We start from the raw sequence: 24480 nt of genomic DNA, 5'->3' as shown, positions 1-24480 counted from the left end.
GTATATTACTAGCTGTAGGTTATGTACCGTGTGTAGTATATTACTAGCTGTAGGTTATGTACCGTGTGTAGTATATTACTAGCTGTAGGTTATGTACAATGTGTAGTATATTACTAGCTGTAGGTTATGTACCGTGTGTAGTATATTACTAGCTGTAGGTTATGTACAGTGTTTAGTATATTACTAGCTGTAGGTTATGTACCGTGTGTAGTATATTACTAGCTGTAGGTTATGTACCGTGTGTAGTATATTACTAGCTGTAGGTTATGTACCGTGTGTAGTATATTACTAGCTGTAGGTTATGTACCGTGTGTAGTACATTACTAGCTGCAGGTTATGTACAATGTGTAGTATATTACTAGCTGTAGGTTATGTACCGTGTGTAGTATATTACTAGCTGTAGGTTATGTACCGTGTGTAGTATATTACTAGCTGTAGGTTATGTACCGTGTGTAGTATATTACTAGCTGTAGGTTATGTACAGTGTGTAGTATATTACTAGCTGTAGGTTATGTACCGTGTGTAGTATATTACTAGCTGTAGGTTATGTACAGTGTGTAGTATATTACTAGCTGTATGTTATGTACCGTGTGTAGTATATTACTAGCTGTAGGTTATGTACAGTGTGTAGTATATTACTAGCTGTAGGTTATGTACCGTGTGTAGTATATTACTAGATGTAGGTTATGTACCGTGTGTAGTATATTACTAGCTGTAGGTTATGTACAATGTGTAGTATATTACTAGCTGTAGGTTATGTACCGTGTGTAGTATATTACTAGCTGTAGGTTATGTACCGTGTGTAGTATATTACTAGCTGTAGGTTATGTACAGTGTGCAGTATATTACTAGCTGTAGGTTATGTACAATGTGTACTATATTACTAGCTGTAGGTTATGTACCGTGTGTAGTATATTACTAGCTGTAGGTTATATACCGTGTGTAGTATATTACTAGCTGTAGGTTATGTGCAGTGTGTAGTATATTACTAGCTGTAGGTTATGCACAGTGTGTAGTATATTACTAGCTGTATGTTATGTACAATGTGTAGTATATTACTAGCTGTAGGTTATGTACCGTGTGTAGTATATTACTAGCTGTAGGTTATGTACCGTGTGTAGTATATTACTAGCTGCAGGTTATGTACCGTGTGTAGTATATTACTAGCTGTAGGTTATACACAGTGTGTAGTATATTACTAGCTGTAGGTTATGTACCGTGTGTAGTATATTACTAGCTGTAGGTTATGTACAGTGTGTAGTATATTACTAGCTGTAGGTTATATACCGTGTGTAGTATATTACTAGCTGTAGGTTATGTACCGTGTGTAGTATATTGCTAGCTGTAGGTTATGTACCGTGTGTAGTATATTACTAGCTGCAGGTTATGTACCGTGTGTAGTATATTACTAGCTGCAGGTTATGTACCGTGTGTAGTATATTACTAGCTGTAGGTTATGTGCCGTGTGTAGTATATTACTAGCTGTAGGTTATGTACAGTGTGTAGTATATTACTAGCTGCAGGTTATGTACCGTGTGTAGTATATTACTAGCTGTAGGTTATACACCGTGTGTAGTATATTACTAGCTGTAGGTTATGTGCAGTGTGTAGTATATTACTAGCTGTAGGTTATGTACCGTGTGTAGTATATTACTAGCTGCAGGTTATGTACCGTGTGTAGTATATTACTAGCTGTAGGTTATGTACCGTGTGTAGTATATTACTAGCTGTAGGTTATGTACAGTGTGTAGTATATTACTAGCTGCAGGTTATGTACCGTGTGTAGTATATTACTAGCTGTAGGTTATGTAACGTGTGTAGTATATTACTAGCTGTAGGTTATGTGCAGTGTGTAGTATATTACTAGCTGTAGGTTATGTACAGTGTGTAGTATATTACTAGCTGTAGGTTATGTACAATGTTTAGTGTATTACTAGCTGTAGGTTATGTACCGTGTGTAGTATATTACTAGCTGTAGGTTATGTACCGTGTGTAGTATATTACTAGCTGTAGGTTATGTACCGTGTGTAGTATATTACTAGCTGTAGGTTATGTACAGTGTGTAGTATATTACTAGCTGCAGGTTATGTACCGTGTGTAGTATATTACTAGCTGTAGGTTATGTACCGTGTGTAGTATATTACTAGCTGTAGGTTATGTACAGTGTGTAGTATATTACTAGCTGCAGGTTATGTACCGTGTGTAGTATATTACTAGCTGTAGGTTATGTACAGTGTGTAGTATATTACTAGCTGTAGGTTATATACCGTGTGTAGTATATTACTAGCTGTAGGTTATGTACAGTGTGTAGTATATTACTAGCTGTAGGTTATGTACAATGTGTAGTATATTACTAGTAGAGATGAGCGTTGTTCTACTCGAACTGTTCGCCAATCTCAAATTCGAGCTGTTTTGGGCGGTGTTCGAGCCGGTCGGCGAACACGAACAATTTGAGAAAAATTCGGCTGTTCGAGGTTATGTTCGATAACTGTTCGTGCACCAAAATCATAACTGGATTTTTTCTCAGTAATGATGAAAATTAATGTTAATACACAGTTTGAGTGTACAGAGGGGTGGGGGGAGGGGCAGGGGATGGATCTCTGCAGGAACAATGAAGATCTCCATTTTTTTTTCTCTTTCCCGCATTTACAGTGGGGAGGTGCAATCTGTCAGCCTATCAGCAGCGCACACACGGAGCGAAGTGCTTTTTTTCACACAAGCAAGGGCATGTGTGATTGGCAGTGTATGTCACATGTCCTTGCCCTATAAGACCAAGCCATTTTCCCCGTCGCCACCATTTTCTCACTGCTGCAGCTGCATGTTAGACGGCACCGCTGTTGCTGTGTGCGCTATACCTTGTTAATTTCAAGCCAATTTTCGCACAAATATACAGATAGCTTGGGAGTAGGGAATAGTTGTGATTGCAGTCCTTTTAAGGACTAGGTTACAGCATTTCCTACGACCTTTATCAGGCAGGTCTGTGCTCTTAAATAGATAGATTGTGGGAGTAAAGACTAATTGTAATTGCAGTCCTTTTCAGGACTAGGTTACATCAGTTCCTATCAGTTTTTGCCAGGCAGGTCTGTGCCAGTGCTGTGCAAGTTTTTTTCACAGCATTTGGCTGAATCTAGCAAAGCTAATCCTTTTTGGCCTATTGCAGAGTGTGTTAGTCAGTGGAGTAGCCTATCTGTGTTGCAAGATATACCACCTGTGTATAGAATACCAATTTTTTTACTGCACCTAGTGAAGTAAAATCTTTTGGGCATAGCATCATTCTATTAGTCCATCTATACTGACCTCCATCAGGTTGCAAACTGAATATAATTTTTTTCTGCATCTAGCTCTGAAAAAATATTTGGGCTTCTAGCTGTGTGTGGGACTTGGTCTATTAGTCCATCTATACTGACCTCCATCAGGTTGCAAATTAAAAATAATTTTTTTCTTCATTTAGCTCTGAAAAAATATTTGGGCTTCTAGCAGTGTGTGGGACTTGTTCTATTAGTCCTTCTATACTGACCTCCAGCAGGTTGCAAATTGAATATAATTTTTTTCTGCATCTAGCTCTGAAAAAATATTTGGGCTTCTAGCGGTGTGTGGGACTTGGTCTATTAGTCCATCTATACTGACCTCCATCAGGTTGCAAATTAAAAATAATTTTTTTCTGCATCTAGCTCTGAAAAAATATTTGGGCTTCTAGCAGTGTGTGGGACTTGGTCTATTAGTCCATCTATACTGACCTCCATCAGGTTGCAAATTAAAAATAATTTTTTTCTGCATCTAGCTCTGAAAAAATATTTGGGCTTCTAGCGGTGTGTGGGACTTGGTCTATTAGTCCATCTATACTGACCTCCATCAGGTTGCAAATTAAAAATAATTTTTTTCTGCATCTAGCTCTGAAAAAATATTTGGGCTTCTAGCAGTGTGTGGGACTTGGTCTATTAGTCCATCTATACTGACCTCCATCAGGTTGCAAATTGAATAAAAAAAATTTCTGCATCTAGCTCTGAAAAAATATTTGGGCTTCTAGCGGTGTGTGGGACTTGGTCTATTAGTCCATCTATACTGACCTCCATCAGGTTGCAAATTAAAAATAATTTTTTTCTGCATCTAGCTCTGAAAAAATATTTGGGCTTCTAGCAGTGTGTGGGACTTGGTCTATTAGTCCATCTATACTGACCTCCATCAGGTTGCAAATTAAAAATAATTTTTTTCTGCATCTAGCTCTGAAAAAATATTTGGGCTTCTAGCAGTGTGTGGGACTTGGTCTATTAGTCCATCTATACTGACCTCCATCAGGTTGCAAATTAAAAATAATTTTTTTCTGCATCTAGCTCTGAAAAAATATTTGGGCTTCTAGCAGTGTGTGGGACTTGGTCTATTAGTCCATCTATACTGACCTCCATCAGGTTGCAAATTGAATAAAAAAAATTTCTGCATCTAGCTCTGAAAAAATATTTGGGCTTCTAGCGGTGTGTGCGACTTGGTCTATTAGTCCATCTATACTGACCTCCATCAGGTTGCAAATTAAAAATAATTTTTTTCTGCATCTAACCCAGCCAATAGTTTTGGCCTAATACCACAGTTTGGCCACTCAGCTCTGCTCGGTTACCATCCATTGTTTTTTTGTGCAAACAACTCCAGAGTTGTGAATTAGTTAACCACCAAAATGAGTGGAAAAAGGCCTGCTGCTGGTGGAAAGGGGAATAGGCGTGTTGGGAAGGGGAAAAAAGGTTGTGTCCGTGGGGTAGGTGCAGAAGAAAGACCATCTTCCAGCCAAACTAAAATGTCTACTTCTTTTAGCGGACAATGTGATAAGATCCCTTTCTTACGGCCACGCCAATCGCTACAAATTCCAGATGAGGCACAAAAACAGCAGGTGCTTCAACGGATATCAAGTGCTCCTTTAAGTGGGCTCTCCTCCACATCAACTTCAACATCACAAATACTCCAGTCCTCAAAGGTGTCACCCAAATCGCACTTGCTTCCTCACAGCTCCCAAATCTCCAGCTGCCCGTCTGAGTATGAGGTAGAACAGATGGTTGAGTCTGCAGAGCTGTTTACTCATACTATAGCCTGGGAATCAGAGGTCGACTCCAGCGCTTCTGTGAATCCAGACGAGGAAATGATCTGCACTGATGCCCAGAATCTTTATGAGTCGGATCCAGGACCAGACGCAGAAGGTTCTGACCATAATGTAGACCCTCATTCCCAAACTGTAACTCCTGTTGGTGGAGACAATGAGGAAGACGATGATAAGACTCAAATACCTGATTGGAGCGACAACTTTAGTTTTTTGTCAGGGCAGGAACAGGTTGGCTCTGAGGACGACGGGTGTGATAACGCACAGGGTGATGATGATGAGGTCGGAGATCCCACTTACTGTCAACCCACAGTCAGCCAAGAGATGAGGTCAGCAGAGGAGGTGGAGGAAGATGCTAGTGACGACGAGGTCAGGTTGCGCCTTCCTGGACAGAGACGTAGTACTGGAAGCACGTCAACAACTGCATCCTCAAACACAACTCTGCCTCTCACCACAAGTCGTGGTGGCTCTTCAGGTCGCATGGGTGCTAAGCCTTGCATAGCCTGGGCATTTTTTCAGATCGATAAAGATGACCCAACTCGTGTTATCTGTAACATTTGTCAGCAAAAGCTAAGTAGATGCCAAAAAATACATAGTTTGAGTACTTCATGCATGAACCGGCACATGGACATGAAGCATAAGTTGCAGTGGGAAGCTCAGTGTGCTACAATGCGGTCTAGCCGGCCGGGCCAACCACCGTCTGCCATATCTTGTGCATCCGCGGCCTCTTCATCCTCTGTGACTGGGGGGACAGCAGTCACACCTGTTTTGGGGCGCAGACCTGCCACCTCTTTACCCGCAACAGCCAGCGTGATTGGCAGGTCATCATTTTCTTTGGAGGTGGTAACACCAGCTGGTCTTGAGCGCTGTCCGACATCGATAGCACCACCTTTGGATCAGGGCAACCTAACATGTCCGCCTGCATCTTCCTCACAGACCGTCAGTTTGCCGGGGACACCCTTATCAACCCCGTCTAAGCACAATAGCCAGCCCTCGGTCCCTCAGATGTGGACAAGTAAAAGACCATTTCCTCCTAGCCATGAGAAAGCTAAGAGGTTGAATTTCACCATCTGCAAGCTCTTGGCTACAGAAATGCTGCCTTTCCGCCTGGTGGACACAGAGGATTTTCGAGACCTTATGTCCGTCGCAGTGCCCCAGTACCAGATGCCCAGTCGGCACTACTTCTCAAAGAAAGGTGTGCCTGCGCTCCACCAGCATGTCGCACACAACATCACCGCTTCTTTGAGAAACTCTGTGTGTGACAGGGTGCATTTCACCACAGACACTTGGACGAGTAGGCATGGACAGGGGCGTTACATGTCGCTGACTGGGCACTGGGTAACTATGGTGACAGCAGGACAAGGGGCTGCTGTCCAAGTCTTGCCGTCCCCACGAGTTGTGCGTCAATCCTCTTTATGTCATTTTTCCTCCACTGCTTCTGCCTCCTCAACCTCCTCTCGGTCTTCCACCTGCACCCAAAGCCTGTCTGGTCATGCCACAAGCTTTCTAACTGCGCAGAAGGGATCCTGCACACCTCCTTACTATGCTGGCAGTAGGGCTCAACGTCATCAGGCGGTTTTTACATTGAAATGTCTGGGAAATGTGAGTCACACAGCTGAGGAGTTGTGGTCAGCTCTGGAGAACCAATTTCATGAATGGTTGTCTCCACTGGACCTGAAACCAGGGAAGGCCGTGTGCGACAATGCTGCAAACCTGGGTGCGGCCCTTCGCCGGGGCAATGTCACACACGTGCCTTGTATGGCTCACGTGTTGAACCTGGTTGTCCAGCAATTTTTAGCCCACTATCCCAGACTAGATGGCCTTCTGCAGAGGGCACGGTCGCTGTGTGCTCACTTCCGCCGTTCGCATCCCGCAGCTCAGCGACTTACATCTCTACAGAAGTCGTTGGGCCTGCCACTTCACCGGCTAAAATGCGATGTGCCTACCCGGTGGAATTCAACTCTGCACATGTTGCAGCGACTGTGGCAGCACTGACAAGCCCTGGTGCAATACGTTCTGACGTATAGCCTGGGCCAACGAGATTCAGAGGTGCGGCAAATCACGCTGGAGGAGTGGTCTCAGATCAGGGACCTATGCACCCTTCTGCACAGTTTTGAAATGGCGACGAAGATGTTTAGTGCTGACGATGCCATTATCAGCATGACTATTCCGGTGATTTACATGCTGGAGCACATGTTAAACAGAATTCAGAGTCAGGTGGTGGCACAAGAGGAGGTGGAGGAAGTAGAGGAGGAGGAGTTGTATGCGGAAGGGCTAACATCTGCAAGGTCCAGACGGTCGGCAGCACCAAGGCGGCAGGCATGTGAGGGTGGGGGAGATGGTTTTACCAGGGTGCATGGTAGCAGCCAAACTAGTGAGGAAGGTGCAGGAGCCCAGGAAGAAGTGGAGGACGAACTGATGGAAGACTCATCAGATGAGGGAGACCTTGATCACATTTCTGTTGTGCGAGGTTGGGGGGAGAGGACAGAGGAAGGAAGCATGATTGCTACCTCGCCACCAACACAACAGGGACTTGGTGCTCCTGGATGCGCAACACACATGAGTGCCTTCTTGCTGCACTACCTGCAACATGACCCTCGAATTGTGAGAATTAGAAATAATCCTGACTACTGGGTTGCCACACTGTTAGATCCCCGGTACAAAAGTAAATTTGCAGAAATTATTCCTGCCATAGAAAGGGATGCACGCATGCAGGAGTATCAGCAGAGACTGTTGCAGAATCTTACATGTGCTTTTCCACAAAATACCAGTGGTGCACGTAGTGAATCTCACAGTTCCAACTTGCCAACCGTGGGACCGTCAAGTGTTCAGCACTCAAACCGTAACAGAACCACAGTATCTGCTGGTAACATCAATTTTGCGGAATCATTTCACCACTTTTTTAGCCCATCCTTTGCAAGGCCACAGGAGACAAGAAGTCTGACACATAGTCAACGCCTAGAGACGATGGTACAGGAGTATCTCCAAGTAAACATTGAAGCCACGACTGTGTCACTGGACCCTTGCTCTTTTTGGGCTTCCAATCTGGATAAATGGCTGGAGCTAGCCACTTACGCCTTGGAGATCTTGTCATGCCCCGCAGCCAGCGTTCTGTCTGAACGTGTGTTCAGCGCTGCTGGTGGTGTGCTGACAGATAAGCGCACGCGGCTCTCCACTGATAATGTAGACAGACTCACGTTCATAAAGATGAACAAATCATGGATCCGAAACGACTTTTCTACCCCTGTGTCATCCTGGGGAGAGTAAAAGCTTGATGATTGGTTAAAATCACCCTACCAACCGTTTTAAGCTTTCAAATTACTAATCATGTTTATCTGTATCTTGACTGGAAAATAATTTGGGCTTTGTAGCAGTGTGCAGCACTGATCCTATTAGGCCATCTATAATAAGCTTCACCAGATTTAAAATTAAAAATAATTTTTAGCTGCATCTAGCCCGGAAAATAATTTTGGGGCTCCGAGATGCGCAAGACACATAAGTGCCTTCTTGCTGCACTACCTGCAGCATGACCCTCATATTGTCAGAATTCGAAGTAATCATGACTACTGGGTTGCCACACTCTTAGATCCCCCAAACTTTTCGATCAACCTTTTCATTTTAATAAAGACCAAAAAAATGGTAATTTTTGAAATTATAAGCATTAGCAGGTTGTTAGAAACTGAAATCAAACAGTTTTCAACTCAAAACTTTATTCTAGGTGATGTTACATTTTCACATAGGACCCCTTGTTCGAAAGGAGCTTCTGAACTCTCTCGTCCATTGAATTTGTCAGGTTTTGGATGGTTTCTGCTTCAATTGTTTTGCATGAGGACAGAATACCCTCCCAGAGCTGTTGCTTAGATGTGAACTGCCTCCCGCCATCATAGACACTCCTTTTAATGATGCTCCAAAGGTTCTGAATGGGGTAGAGGTCAGGGGAGCATGGGGGTCACACCATAAGTTTGTCCCCTTTTATGCCCATATCAGCCAGAGATGCAGATGTTTTATGTGCAGCATGAGATGGTGCATTATCATGCAGAAAAATGATCTTGCTGTGAAATACACGGTTCTTCTTCTTGAACCATGGCAGGAAGTGCTGTTTGAGAAAATCCACATACATTATGGAGTTCATCTTTAGCGCCTTCAGGGATCCTAAAGGGGCCGACAATCTCTCTCCCCATGATTCCAGCCCAAAACATTACTCCACCTCCTCCTTGCTGGCGCTGTAGCCGTGTTTCCGTGGGGTGTCCATCAACCAGCCATCCTCCACTCCATTCATCTGGACCATCGAGCGCTGCACGGCACTCATCCGTGAACAAAACAGTTTTGAAATCAGTCTTCATGTAATGTTTGGCCCACTGGAGCCGTTTCTGCTTGTGTGAAGTGGATAGAGGAGGTCGACAGGATGGCGTATGCACAGCTGCAAACCTCTGAAGGACACTGCATCTTGTTGTTCGGGGGACGTTGGAGGCACAAGCAGCTTCAAAAACTTGTCTGCTGCTATGACAAGGCTTTTTTGCCGCTGCTGTTTCAACCTGACGTAATTGCCTGTAGGAAAGAGTCCTCAATTTGCCCTTATCAGCACGCACACGTGTGTACTGTGAATCAGCTACATACTTCTTGATTGCCAAGACACTTCATCCTGATCATCGCACAATGTTGATTGTAGTCATGCCTTGACCTAAACACTCCACAATTTGTTGCTTCTCAGCAGCCGACACATCCTTTTTCTTTCCCATTTTGGCAGAAAATGTAGGCTGCTTAATAATGTGAGAGAGCCTTCTTAAGTAGTCTTGCCTTTCATTGGACACACCTGCCAAACTAATTAGCACAGGTGTCTGCAATTGCTTACAGTGATATAAAGAGCCCTGACACACATCACCATCAATGAGTTTAACTGACAAACAAACAAATTCTTCCCTTATCACTCCTAAACACTTTTTGCATAATAATTTGGAACACAGTGTACATGTGCTTTTCCACAAAACACCAGTGGTTCACGTAGTGAATCTTACAGTTCTAACTTGCCAACCGTGGTCTGTATGGAGTTGTTCAATAAAGGGCCCAAAATTAAGATAACATAGATGGGAGAGGTCTCTATGAATAGGAATTCCTAAGTATTTGATACCCTGTGAGGGCCAGGCAAAGGGAAAGTTGGACTGGATGGAATCCTATATGGATTTAGGGAGGGAGACATCGAGGGCCTCAGACTTCGCTGCATTGATTTTAAAATTTGACCATGTAACAAAGTGATCTATTTCAGCCATAACAGCAGGGATGGATATATGTGATTGAGTGATATATACTAGGACATCATCAGCAAATAGAGAGCACTTGTACTCGGTGCCTCCCACCTCAATCCACCTAATATTGGGGTTATGGCGAATTGATGAGAGCAGGTGCTCCGTCACTAGGATGTATAAGAGAGGGGACAGAGGACATCACTGCCTTGTCCCATTGGTGATTGTGAAAGGTGATGAAAATATTCTGACGCACCCCTGGGCCTTGGGACACCCGGAGCCGGACCCTTTTTGGTGGATGCTGGTGGTTGTAGTCTTCGTGGCGGCGATCCGGTTCCGTGGCTCAGGGCGGTCAAACCAGTGGCGGAACTATTTATGTGGTTTTGATGTTTAAATGTCTGACTGCGCCACCCGTGGATTGCGGTCAGAGTGAACCGCCGCTACAGGGCAGACCGCTAAGGCTGGTGTTGTGGGTGCAGCAGAGCGTAGCATAACTCCCCACGGGAGGAGTATAGCCTCAGGGCAGTGTATGCGGAGGATGGGGGTGATGGTGCAGGGCAGCAGCAGTAACGACACGGAGTCAGTGATGCAGTTCAGGGCCTTTACTCACAGTTCTTATTATCCAGACCACGTCTGCAGGTAACGGCTGCCCACGTCGTACTGTGCTCACCAGGTGAGGGGCTCAGACAACTCCCAGATAACTTTGGAGCGCTTCACAGGACCCCCTTTGTGTGTCCTTTGTCTGGCCTTTCTTACCAACACTTCTGTCCGGCTGCCTCGGGCCTCCTCTTGGTAAACTTGGCGCCAGTTTCCCTGACCCTATGTGGTGCCTTCCTAGCGGGTGGAGCAAGGGGCTGCGCCACATAAAATGTCAGAGCCTCCGGTTTCTAGCTGAGGGTCGTTTCCTGCCTCCACTAGTTCGGGGACCGGTCTCCCCCTTTGGCCTGACCCCTCCACGCAGGTGGATTCGGGCGTGCGGTGGCGACTCGCCCGTCCGCACCCCTGGGATCCCTTCATTCCTCGTTCCTGGAGCCTTCTCCGCTCCTCTTCCTTCCTTCTCCCTCTTGCAGGCCTGGGCCTCTGTTACTAGGCCCGCCTCCGGAGCAGAGCTCATGCAGAGCCCCTGCTCCCTGCCACTTCTGCTCAGACTTCTCTGCACTGAACTAAGATGGTGCCCACCTTTTATACTCCCTTCTCAATGCACCCAGGAACTGCTTCCTCCCTGCTCCTGCACTGCAGGATTCCCCTTCCTCAGTGTTCCCTCCCCCCACTCCAGCCAGGGACAGGGACTGCCGTGCCCATCTCAGGGGCATATTGGTCGCCCTGCCCCACGGCAATGTGGTGTAATGCATGCAGGTGTCGGGTCCTGATCCACACTCCATCCTTATCTGAGAGTGAGATATCACACCTCTGGGTGAGGTGCAATACGTCTGTAGCAACCGAGCCCTCGGTGCTACAGTTCCATTTATCTTCAGCCTAGGTGACGTATTGTGATACAGGGCCGTGATTTTGGCTATAAAAGGGTCCCCTAGACCCCTACCCCAAGCTTTTTAAGAGAATCATATATGGCGTGCCAGGAGACTCTATGGAATGCTTTCTCAGCATCCAACGAGAGTATCTACTTACAAATTTTTAACTGCATCTAGCCCAGGAAATACTTTGTGCCTAGTAGCAGTGTCTGCTAGTCAGCGGATTATCCCGGCTGTTAAGCAAGCTACACCACCTGTAGTTTGGACACTTAATTTTTTCAAAGGAAATGCTTCGGGACCACGGGATACTTAGTGAAGAGCATCAGGAGGCACCCCAAGGCATAGGGGCTGGGACTGGCACTAGGATGCCTTGCGGTGGACAGCCGAGCTCGATCCTTATAAAAGCTTTTTAACTGCAGCAGCTTTAGTGGACGCTACTGGAGCTGGAATTACGCGGCTGCTGGCATGAGACTTGCCCTCCAATAGATCCTTGTAAATGGATTTAAAGTGTATTCATTCAAATTAGAGGGACAATTTAAATTAAAAAGCTTAGAGCTGCCTCCACCACAGGGGGGCTCTCTCGACCCACCAGCGGACAGGCACCAGTATTGGGAGAGGGGGGCTGGCCGTCAGGGTTCACCGCGGCTCTGGCACAAACCCGGCGACACGGAGGTGGCACGGGCAGGAGGGACTGGCCGTCTCGGCTTCTCACTTTTTGGATTTTAGAAGGGCATGACATGCCTATATCTGTGTCTCCCCCTCCTTTTACTCCTCCACCTCTTTTCTTTTCGCATGACTATATGTACTTGTCACTTTTCCATGTGTTAGTTGTGTCTTCTGAGCAGTTTGTCAGCTTTTGGACACCTTTGAAGGTGTTTTCTATGTGTTATACCGTGTGTAGTATATTACTAGCTGTAGGTTATGTACAGTGTGTAGTATATTACTAGCTGTAGGTTATGTGCAGTGTGTAGTATATTACTAGCTGTAGGTTATGTACCGTGTGTAGTATATTACTAGCTGTAGGTTATGTACAGTGTGTAGTATATTACTAGCTGTAGGTTATATACCGTGTGTAGTATATTACTAGCTGTAGGTTATGTACAGTGTGTAGTATATTACTAGCTGTAGGTTATGTGCAGTGTGTAGTATATTACTAGCTGTAGGTTATATACCGTGTGTAGTATATTACTAGCTGTAGGTTATGTACAGTGTGTAGTATATTACTAGCTGTAGGTTATGTACAGTGTGTAGTATATTACTAGCTGTAGGTTATGTACAGTGTGTAATATATTACTAGCTGTAGGTTATGTACAGTGTGTAGTATATTACTAGCTGTAGGTTATGTACCGTGTGTAGTATATTACTAGCTGTAGGTTATGTACAGTGTGTAGCATATTACTAGCTGTAGGTTATATACCGTGTGTAGTATATTACTAGCTGTAGGTTATATACCGTGTGTAGTATATTACCAGCTGTAGGTTATGTACAGTGTGTAGTATATTACTAGCTGTAGGTTATGTACCGTGTGTAGTATATTACTAGCTGTAGGTTATATACCGTGTGTAGTATATTACCAGCTGTAGGTTATGTACAGTGTGTAGTATATTACTAGCTGTAGGTTATGTACAGTGTGTAGTATATTACTAGCTGTAGGTTATGTACCGTGTGTAGTATATTACTAGCTGTAGGTTATGTAAAGTGTGTAGTATATTACTAGCTGTAGGTTATGTACAGTGTGTAGTATATTACTAGCTGTAGGTTATATACCGTGTGTAGTATATTACTAGCTGTAGGTTATATACCGTGTGTAGTATATTACTAGCTGTAGGTTATATACCGTGTGTAGTATATTACTAGCTGTAGGTTATGTACCGTGTGTAGTATATTACCAGCTGTAGGTTATGTACCGTGTGTAGTATATTACTAGCTGTAGGTTATGTACCGTGTGTAGTATATTACTAGCTGTAGGTTATGTACATTGTGTAGTATATTACTAGCTGTAGGTTATGTACATTGTGTAGTATATTACTAGCTGTAGGTTATATACCGTGTGTAGTATATTACTAGCTGTAGGTTATATACCGTGTGTAGTATATTACTAGCTGTAGGTTATATACCGTGTGTAGTATATTACTAGCTGTAGGTTATGTACCGTGTGTAGTATATTACCAGCTGTAGGTTATGTACCGTGTGTAGTATATTACTAGCTGTAGGTTATGTACATTGTGTAGTATATTACTAGCTGTAGGTTATGTACCGTGTGTAGTATATTACCAGCTGTAGGTTATATACCGTGTGTAGTATATTACAAGCTGTAGGTTATACACAGTGTGTAGTATATTACTAGCTGTAGGTTATACACAGTGTGTAGTATATTACTAGCTGTAGGTTATATACCGTGTGTAGTATATTACTAGCTGTAGATTATGTGCAGTGTGTAGTATATTACTAGCTGTAGGTTATGTGCAGTGTGTAGTATAGAATCATAGAATCATAGAATGGTAGAGTTGGAAGGGACCTCCTGGGTCATCTGGTCCAACCCCCTGCTCAAAGCAGGATTCACTAAATCATCTCAGACAGATGTCTGTCCAGCCTCTGTTTGAAGACGTCCATTGAAGGGGAACTCACCACCTCTCGTGGCCGCCTGTTCCACTCATTAATCACCCTAACTGTCAAAAAGTTTTTTCTAATATCTAATCTGTGTCTCCTCCCATTTAGTTTCATCCCATTGCTTCTAGTCTTTCCTTGTGCAAATGAGAATAAAGATGATCCTTCTACAATGTGACAGCCTTTGACATATTTGTAGACAGCTATTAAGTCTCCTCTCAGTCTTCTTTTTTGCAAGCTAAACATTCCCAAATCCTGCAACCGTTCCTCATAGGACATGGTTTGCAGACCAGTCACCATTCTGGTCGCTCTTCTCTGAACTTGCTCCAGTTTGTCGATGTCTTTTTTAAAATGTGGTGCCCAAAACTGTACACAGTATTCCAGATGAGGTCTGACCAAAGAGGAGTAAAGACCGATAATGACTTCACGTGATCTAGACTGTATGCTTCTGTTAATACATCCCAGAATTGTATTTGCCTTTTTTGCTGCTGCATCACACTGTTGACTCATGTTCAGTCTATGATCTATTAGTATACCTAAGTCTTTTTCACATGTACTGTTGCTTAGCTCTATTCCTCCCATTCTGTATATGCTTTTTTCATTTTTATTGCCCAGATGTAGTACTTTGCATTTTTCCCTGTTAAAAAACATTCTGTTGGTTGCTGCCCACTGCTCCAGTTTATTTAGGTCTTTTTGAATCCTCTCTCTCTCTTCTCTAGTATTAGCTATCCCTCCTAGCTTTGTGTCATCAGCAAATTTAATCAGTTTACCCTCAATTCCTTCATCTAAATCATTGATAAAGATGTTGAACAATACAGGTCCCAGGACGGAGCCCTGTGGTACCCCACTTGAGACATTCATCCAGCTGGATGTGAAGCCATTTACAACCACCCTTTGAGTCCGATCACTAAGCCAGTTATGAATCCACCTAACAGTTGCCTGGTCCATTGCATACTTGGTCATTTTTTCAATAAGGATGGTGTGAGATACTTTGTCAAATGCTTTGCTGAAGTCAAGATATACTATATCTACAGCATTTCCCTGATCCACCCAGTCAGTGATTCTGTCATAGAAGGAAATTAAGTTAGTCTGACATGACTTGTTAGTTACAAACCCATGCTGACTCTGGTTAATCACTTCATTCTTATCCATGTACTTACATACATGTTGTTTAATAATTTGTTCAAAGATCTTTCCTGGTATAGAAGTCAGACTCACCGGCCTATAGTTCCCTGGGTCCACCTTCTTCCCCTTTTTGAAGATAGGAGCAACATTTGCTCTTCTCCAGTCTTCTGGGACTTCTGTTCTCCAAGAATTTTCAAAGATTATGGAGAGTGGTTCTAAAATTTCTTCTACGATCTCCTTCAGTACTCTGGGGTGTAATTCATCTGGACCTGGAGACTTGAACTCATTTATGTTAGCTAAATATTCCCTCACAATCTTTCTGTTTACAGATAACTTGGATTCCTCTATTCCTTTAAAAGGACAGTGAAGATCAGTTGATGTTACATTTTCTTTCTGAGAGAAAACAGATGCAAAATAGGAATTAAAAAGTTCGGCCTTCTCAACATCCTCTCTTACCATTTCTCCATTTTCATCCTGTAAAAATCCTATAGCATCTTTGACTTTTCTTTTACTTTTGACATACCCCCAAAATCCTTTTTTATTGCTTTTGACATCTCTTGCAAGCCTTAATTCATTGTCAGCTTTAGCTAACCTGATACGTGCCCTACAGGATCTGCAGACTGCATTATAATCTTCTTTAGATATGCCTCCCTCTTTCCATTTAATAAACATTTCTTTCTTTCTTTTTAGCATGTGTTTAAGTTCTGTGTTCATCCATCCTGGTTTCCTTAAATGCTTCCCATTCTTCCTACTTTTCGGGATTGTTAACGATTGTGCTTTGAGAATCTCATTTTTAAAAATTTCCCATCCTTCCTGGACATTTTTGTCCTTAAGGACATTCAGCCATTGGATCCCTCCTATTCTCTTTCTGAGTCTCTTAAAATCTGCCTTTCTAAAATCTAACCTTGAAGTTTGAGTCTTCACATGTCTTCCTCCTCTAGTTATCCAAAATTCTATAATAGCATGATCGCTGCCTCCTAGGGTCCCAGCCACCTTTACCTCCTCAACCATTTCCTCCCTGTTTATAAGGATTAGATCCAAAGTAGCAGATCCCCTTGTTTTCTCCCCTACCTTTTGGAAGATAAAGTTGTCAGCAAGAGAGGATAAGAATTTGCTTGACCTGTTAGTTTTACTTGAGAGAGATTCCCAACAAATGTCTGGATAGTTGAAATCTCCCATTACCACTACGTCATATTTTTTGGAGAACTTGGTCATTTGATACATAAAGAGTTCATCCATATCTTCAGCTTGCCCAGGTGGCCTGTAGTAAATGCCTACAATGGTGTCCTTTCCGTTGTTCTCTCCTTGTATTCTTACCCAAACAGTTTCCAAACTCCCAGTCTCTGAAGCTTCAATCTTTGTGCAGATATACGCTTTTCTAACATACAATGCGACACCTCCTCCTCGTTTATCAAGTCTGTTTCTTGCAAATAAGTTGTATCCTTTTAGCCTTTTATTCCAATCATGTGTATCGTCCCACCAAGTTTCAGTGATTCCAATGACATCATATTCCTTTTCCTGCATTAGTAGTTCCAATTCTCCTTGTTTGTTGCCCATGCTTTGTGCATTTGTATAAAAACATTTTAGTTTGTGATTGGTTTCTCTTCCTCCCATATTTTTATTATTTAAATTGTTTTGTCTTTGTTCTTCTTTTCCACTTCCAGTAGCAGAGATCTCAATAGTATTTGTCAGCTGTATGGCTTTTTCTGGCCTTTTGCTTCCCTTCCCACATTGTTCTAGTTTAAAGCCCTCCTGCTTTAAACTAGAACAATGTATAGCTAGTATATTACTAGCTGTAGGTTATATACCGTGTGTAGTATATTACTAGCTGTAGGTTATATACCGTGTGTAGTATATTACTAGCTGTAGGTTATGTGCAGTGTGTAGTATATTACTAGCTGTAGGTTATATACCGTGTGTAGTATATTACTAGCTGTAGGTTATATACCGTGTGTAGTATATTACTAGCTGTAGGTTATATACCGTGTGTAGTATATTACTAGCTGTAGGTTATATACCGTGTGTAGTATATTACTAGTTGTAGGTTATGTACAGTGTGTAGTATATTACTAGCTGTAGGTTATATACCGTGTGTAGTATATTACTAGCTGTAGGTTATATACCGTGTGTAGTATATTACTAGCTGTAGGTTATGTACAGTGTGTAGTATATTACTAGCTGTAGGTTATATACCGTGTGTAGTATATTACTAGCTGTAGGTTATATACCGTGTGTAGTATATTACTAGCTGTAGGTTATGTACAGTGTGTAGTATATTACTAGCTGTAGGTTATATACCGTGTGTAGTATATTACTAGCTGTAGGTTATATACCGTGTGTAGTATATTACTAGCTGTAGGTTATGTACAGTGTGTAGTATATTACTAGCTGTAGGTTATATACCGTGTGTAGTATATTACTAGCTGTAGGTTATATACCGTGTGTAGTATATTACTAGCTGTAGGTTATGTACAGTGTGTAGTATATTACTAGCTGTAGGTTATATACCGTGTGTAGTATATTACTAGCTGTAGGTTATATACCGTGTGTAGTATATTACTAGCTGTAGGTTATGTACAGTGTGTAGTATATTACTAGCTGTAGGTTATATACCGTGTGTAGTATATTACTAGCTGTAGGTTATATACCGTGTGTAGTATATTACTAGCTGTAGGTTATGTACAGTGTGTAGTATATTACTAGCTGTAGGTTATATACCGTGTGTAGTATATTACTAGCTGTAGGTTATATACCGTGTGTAGTATATTACTAGCTGTAGGTTATATACCGTGTGTAGTATATTACTAGCTGTAGGTTATATACCGTGTGTAGTATATTACTAGCTGTAGGTTATATACCGTGTGTAGTATATTACTAGCAGTAGGTTATGTACATTGTGTAGTATATTACTAGCTGTAGGTTATGTACCGTGTGTAGTATATTACCAGCTGTAGGTTATATACCGTGTGTAGTATATTACAAGCTGTAGGTTATACACAGTGTGTAGTATATTACTAGCTGTAGGTTATACACAGTGTGTAGTATATTACTAGCTGTAGGTTATGTGCAGTGTGTAGTATATTACTAGCTGTAGGTTATGTGCAGTGTGTAGTATATTACTAGCTGTAGGTTACATACCGTGTGTAGTATATTACCAGCTGTAGGTTATGTACCGTGTGTAGTATATTACTAGCTGTAGGTTATGTACATTGTGTAGTATATTACTAGCTGTAGGTTATGTACCGTGTGTAGTATATTACCAGCTGTAGGTTATATACCGTGTGTAGTATATTACAAGCTGTAGGTTATACACAGTGTGTAGTATATTACTAGCTGTAGGTTATACACAGTGTGTAGTATATTACTAGCTGTAGGTTATGTGCAGTGTGTTGTACACTACTAGCTGTAGGTTATGTGCAGTGTGTAGTATATTACTAGCTGTAGGTTATGTACAATGTGTAGTATACTACTAGCTGTAGGTTATATACCGTGTGTAGTATATTACTAGCTGTAGGTTATGTACAGTGTGTATTATATTACTAGCTGTAGGTTATGTACAGTATGTAGTATATTACTAGCTGTAGGTTATGTACCGTGTGCAGTATATTACTAGCTGTAGGTTATGTACAGTGTGTAGTATATTACTAGCTGTAGGTTATATACCGTGTGTAGTATATTACTAGCTGTAGGTTATATACCGTGTGTAGTATATTACTAGCTGTAGGTTATGTGCAGTGTGTAGTATATTACTAGCTGTAGGTTATATACCGTGTGTAGTATATTACTAGCTGTAGGTTATATACCGTGTGTAGTATATTACTAGCTGTAGGTTATATACCGTGTGTAGTATATTACTAGCTGTAGGTTATGTACAGTGTGTAGTATATTACTAGCTGTAGGTTATATACCGTGTGTAGTATATTACTAGCTGTAGGTTATATACCGTGTGTATTATATTACTAGCTGTAGGTTATGTACAGTGTGTAGTATATTACTAGCTGTAGGTTATATACCGTGTGTAGTATATTACTAGCTGTAGGTTATATACCGTGTGTAGTATATTACTAGCTGTAGGTTATGTACAGTGTGTAGTATATTACTAGCTGTAGGTTATATACCGTGTGTAGTATATTACTAGCTGTAGGTTATATACCGTGTGTAGTATATTACTAGCTGTAGGTTATGTACAGTGTGTAGTATATTACTAGCTGTAGGTTATATACCGTGTGTAGTATATTACTAGCTGTAGGTTATATACCGTGTGTAGTATATTACTAGCTGTAGGTTATGTACAGTGTGTAGTATATTACTAGCTGTAGGTTATATACCGTGTGTAGTATATTACTAGCTGTAGGTTATATACCGTGTGTAGTATATTACTAGCTGTAGGTTATATACCGTGTGTAGTATATTACTAGCTGTAGGTTATGTACATTGTGTAGTATATTACTAGCTGTAGGTTATGTACCGTGTGTAGTATATTACCAGCTGTAGGTTATATACCGTGTGTAGTATATTACAAGCTGTAGGTTATACACAGTGTGTAGTATATTACTAGCTGTAGGTTATACACAGTGTGTAGTATATTACTAGCTGTAGGTTATGTGCAGTGTGTAGTATATTACTAGCTGTAGGTTATGTGCAGTGTGTAGTATATTACTAGCTGTAGGTTATATACCGTGTGTAGTATATTACCAGCTGTAGGTTATGTACCGTGTGTAGTATATTACTAGCTGTAGGTTATGTACATTGTGTAGTATATTACTAGCTGTAGGTTATGTACCGTGTGTAGTATATTACCAGCTGTAGGTTATATACCGTGTGTAGTATATTACAAGCTGTAGGTTATACACAGTGTGTAGTATATTACTAGCTGTAGGTTATACACAGTGTGTAGTAGGTTATGTGCAGTGTGTAGTATACTACTAGCTGTAGGTTATGTGCAGTGTGTAGTATATTACTAGCTGTAGGTTATGTACAATGTGTAGTATACTACTAGCTGTAGGTTATATAACGTGTGTAGTATATTACTAGCTGTAGGTTATGTACAGTGTGTGTTATATTACTAGCTGTAGGTTATGTACAGTATGTAGTATATTACTAGCTGTAGGTTATGTACCGTGTGTAGTATATTACTAGCTGTAGGTTATGTACCGTGTGTAGTATATTACTAGCTGTAGGTTATATACCGTGTGTAGTATATTACTAGCTGCAGGTTATGTACCGTGTGTAGTATATTACTAGCTGTAGGTTATGTACAGTGTGTAGTATATTACTAGCTGTAGGTTATGTACCGTGTATAGTATATTACTAGCTGTAGGTTATGTACAGTGTGTAGTATATTACTAGCTGTAGGTTATGTGCAGTGTGTAGTATATTACTAGCTGTAGGTTATGTGCCGTGTGTAGTATATTACTAGCTGTAGGTTATGTACAGTGTGTAGTATATTACTAGCTGTAGGTTATATACCGTGTGTAGTATATTACTAGCTGTAGGTTATATACCGTGTGTAGTATATTACTAGCTGTAGGTTATGTGCAGTGTGTAGTATATTACTAGCTGTAGGTTATATACCGTGTGTAGTATATTACTAGCTGTAGGTTATATACCGTGTGTAGTATATTACTAGCTGTAGGTTATATACCGTGTGTAGTATATTACTAGCTGTAGGTTATGTACAGTGTGTAGTATATTACTAGCTGTAGGTTATATACCGTGTGTAGTATATTACTAGCTGTAGGTTATATACCGTGTGTAGTATATTACTAGCTGTAGGTTATGTACAGTGTGTAGTATATTACTAGCTGTAGGTTATATACCGTGTGTAGTATATTACTAGCTGTAGGTTATATACCGTGTGTAGTATATTACTAGCTGTAGGTTATGTACAGTGTGTAGTATATTACTAGCTGTAGGTTATATACCGTGTGTAGTATATTACTAGCTGTAGGTTATATACCGTGTGTAGTATATTACTAGCTGTAGGTTATGTACAGTGTGTAGTATATTACTAGCTGTAGGTTATATACCGTGTGTAGTATATTACTAGCTGTAGGTTATATACCGTGTGTAGTATATTACTAGCTGTAGGTTATGTACAGTGTGTAGTATATTACTAGCTGTAGGTTATATACCGTGTGTAGTATATTACTAGCTGTAGGTTATATACCGTGTGTAGTATATTACTAGCTGTAGGTTATGTACAGTGTGTAGTATATTACTAGCTGTAGGTTATATACCGTGTGTAGTATATTACTAGCTGTAGGTTATATACCGTGTGTAGTATATTACTAGCTGTAGGTTATGTACAGTGTGTAGTATATTACTAGCTGTAGGTTATATACCGTGTGTAGTATATTACTAGCTGTAGGTTATATACCGTGTGTAGTATATTACTAGCTGTAGGTTATGTACAGTGTGTAGTATATTACTAGCTGTAGGTTATATACCGTGTGTAGTATATTACTAGCTGTAGGTTATATACCGTGTGTAGTATATTACTAGCTGTAGGTTATGTACAGTGTGTAGTATATTACTAGCTGTAGGTTATATACCGTGTGTAGTATATTACTAGCTGTAGGTTATATACCGTGTGTAGTATATTACTAGCTGTAGGTTATGTACAGTGTGTAGTATATTACTAGCTGTAGGTTATATACCGTGTGTAGTATATTACTAGCTGTAGGTTATATACCGTGTGTAGTATATTACTAGCTGTAGGTTATGTACAGTGTGTAGTATATTACTAGCTGTAGGTTATATACCGTGTGTAGTATATTACTAGCTGTAGGTTATATACCGTGTGTAGTATATTACTAGCTGTAGGTTATGTACAGTGTGTAGTATATTACTAGCTGTAGGTTATATACCGTGTGTAGTATATTACTAGCTGTAGGTTATATACCGTGTGTAGTATATTACTAGCTGTAGGTTATGTACAGTGTGTAGTATATTACTAGCTGTAGGTTATATACCGTGTGTAGTATATTACTAGCTGTAGGTTATATACCGTGTGTAGTATATTACTAGCTGTAGGTTATATACCGTGTGTAGTATATTACTAGCTGTAGGTTATATACCGTGTGTAGTATATTACTAGCTGTAGGTTATATACCGTGTGTAGTATATTACTAGCAGTAGGTTATGTACATTGTGTAGTATATTACTAGCTGTAGGTTATGTACCGTGTGTAGTATATTACCAGCTGTAGGTTATATACCGTGTGTAGTATATTACAAGCTGTAGGTTATACACAGTGTGTAGTATATTACTAGCTGTAGGTTATACACAGTGTGTAGTATATTACTAGCTGTAGGTTATGTGCAGTGTGTAGTATATTACTAGCTGTAGGTTATGTGCAGTGTGTAGTATATTACTAGCTGTAGGTTACATACCGTGTGTAGTATATTACCAGCTGTAGGTTATGTACCGTGTGTAGTATATTACTAGCTGTAGGTTATGTACATTGTGTAGTATATTACTAGCTGTAGGTTATGTACCGTGTGTAGTATATTACCAGCTGTAGGTTATATACCGTGTGTAGTATATTACAAGCTGTAGGTTATACACAGTGTGTAGTATATTACTAGCTGTAGGTTATACACAGTGTGTAGTATATTACTAGCTGTAGGTTATGTGCAGTGTGTTGTACACTACTAGCTGTAGGTTATGTGCAGTGTGTAGTATATTACTAGCTGTAGGTTATGTACAATGTGTAGTATACTACTAGCTGTAGGTTATATACCGTGTGTAGTATATTACTAGCTGTAGGTTATGTACAGTATGTAGTATATTACTAGCTGTAGGTTATGTACCGTGTGTAGTATATTACTAGCTGTAGGTTATATACCGTGTGTAGTATATTACTAGCTGTAGGTTATGTACAGTATGTAGTATATTACTAGCTGTAGGTTATGTACAGTGTGTAGTATATTACTAGCTGTAGGTTATGTACAGTATGTAGTATATTACTAGCTGTAGGTTATGTACCGTGTGTAGTATATTACTAGCTGTAGGTTATGTACAGTGTGTAGTATATTACTAGCTGTAGGTTATATACCGTGTGTAGTATATTACTAGCTGTAGGTTATATACCGTGTGTAGTATATTACTAGCTGTAGGTTATGTACAGTGTGTAGTATATTACTAGCTGTAGGTTATATACCGTGTGTAGTATATTACTAGCTGTAGGTTATATACCGTGTGTATTATATTACTAGCTGTAGGTTATGTACAGTGTGTAGTATATTACTAGCTGTAGGTTATATACCGTGTGTAGTATATTACTAGCTGTAGGTTATATACCGTGTGTAGTATATTACTAGCTGTAGGTTATGTACAGTGTGTAGTATATTACTAGCTGTAGGTTATATACCGTGTGTAGTATATTACTAGCTGTAGGTTATATACCGTGTGTAGTATATTACTAGCTGTAGGTTATGTACAGTGTGTAGTATATTACTAGCTGTAGGTTATATACCGTGTGTAGTATATTACTAGCTGTAGGTTATATACCGTGTGTAGTATATTACTAGCTGTAGGTTATGTACAGTGTGTGGTATATTACTAGCTGTAGGTTATATACCGTGTGTAGTATATTACTAGCTGTAGGTTATATACCGTGTGTAGTATATTACTAGCTGTAGGTTATGTACAGTGTGTAGTATATTACTAGCTGTAGGTTATATACCGTGTGTAGTATATTACTAGCTGTAGGTTATATACCGTGTGTAGTATATTACTAGCTGTAGGTTATGTACAGTGTGTAGTATATTACTAGCTGTAGGTTATATACCGTGTGTAGTATATTACTAGCTGTAGGTTATATACCGTGTGTAGTATATTACTAGCTGTAGGTTATGTACAGTGTGTAGTATATTACTAGCTGTAGGTTATATACCGTGTGTAGTATATTACTAGCTGTAGGTTATATACCGTGTGTAGTATATTACTAGCTGTA

The sequence above is a fragment of the Phyllobates terribilis genome, unplaced genomic scaffold, assembly GCF_046119375.1.
Source record: "Phyllobates terribilis strain yellow unplaced genomic scaffold, ASM4611937v1 Scaffold_11__3_contigs__length_659146591, whole genome shotgun sequence".
Lineage (NCBI taxonomy): Eukaryota > Metazoa > Chordata > Amphibia > Anura > Dendrobatidae > Phyllobates > Phyllobates terribilis.
This window is presented reverse-complemented; position numbering follows the sequence as displayed.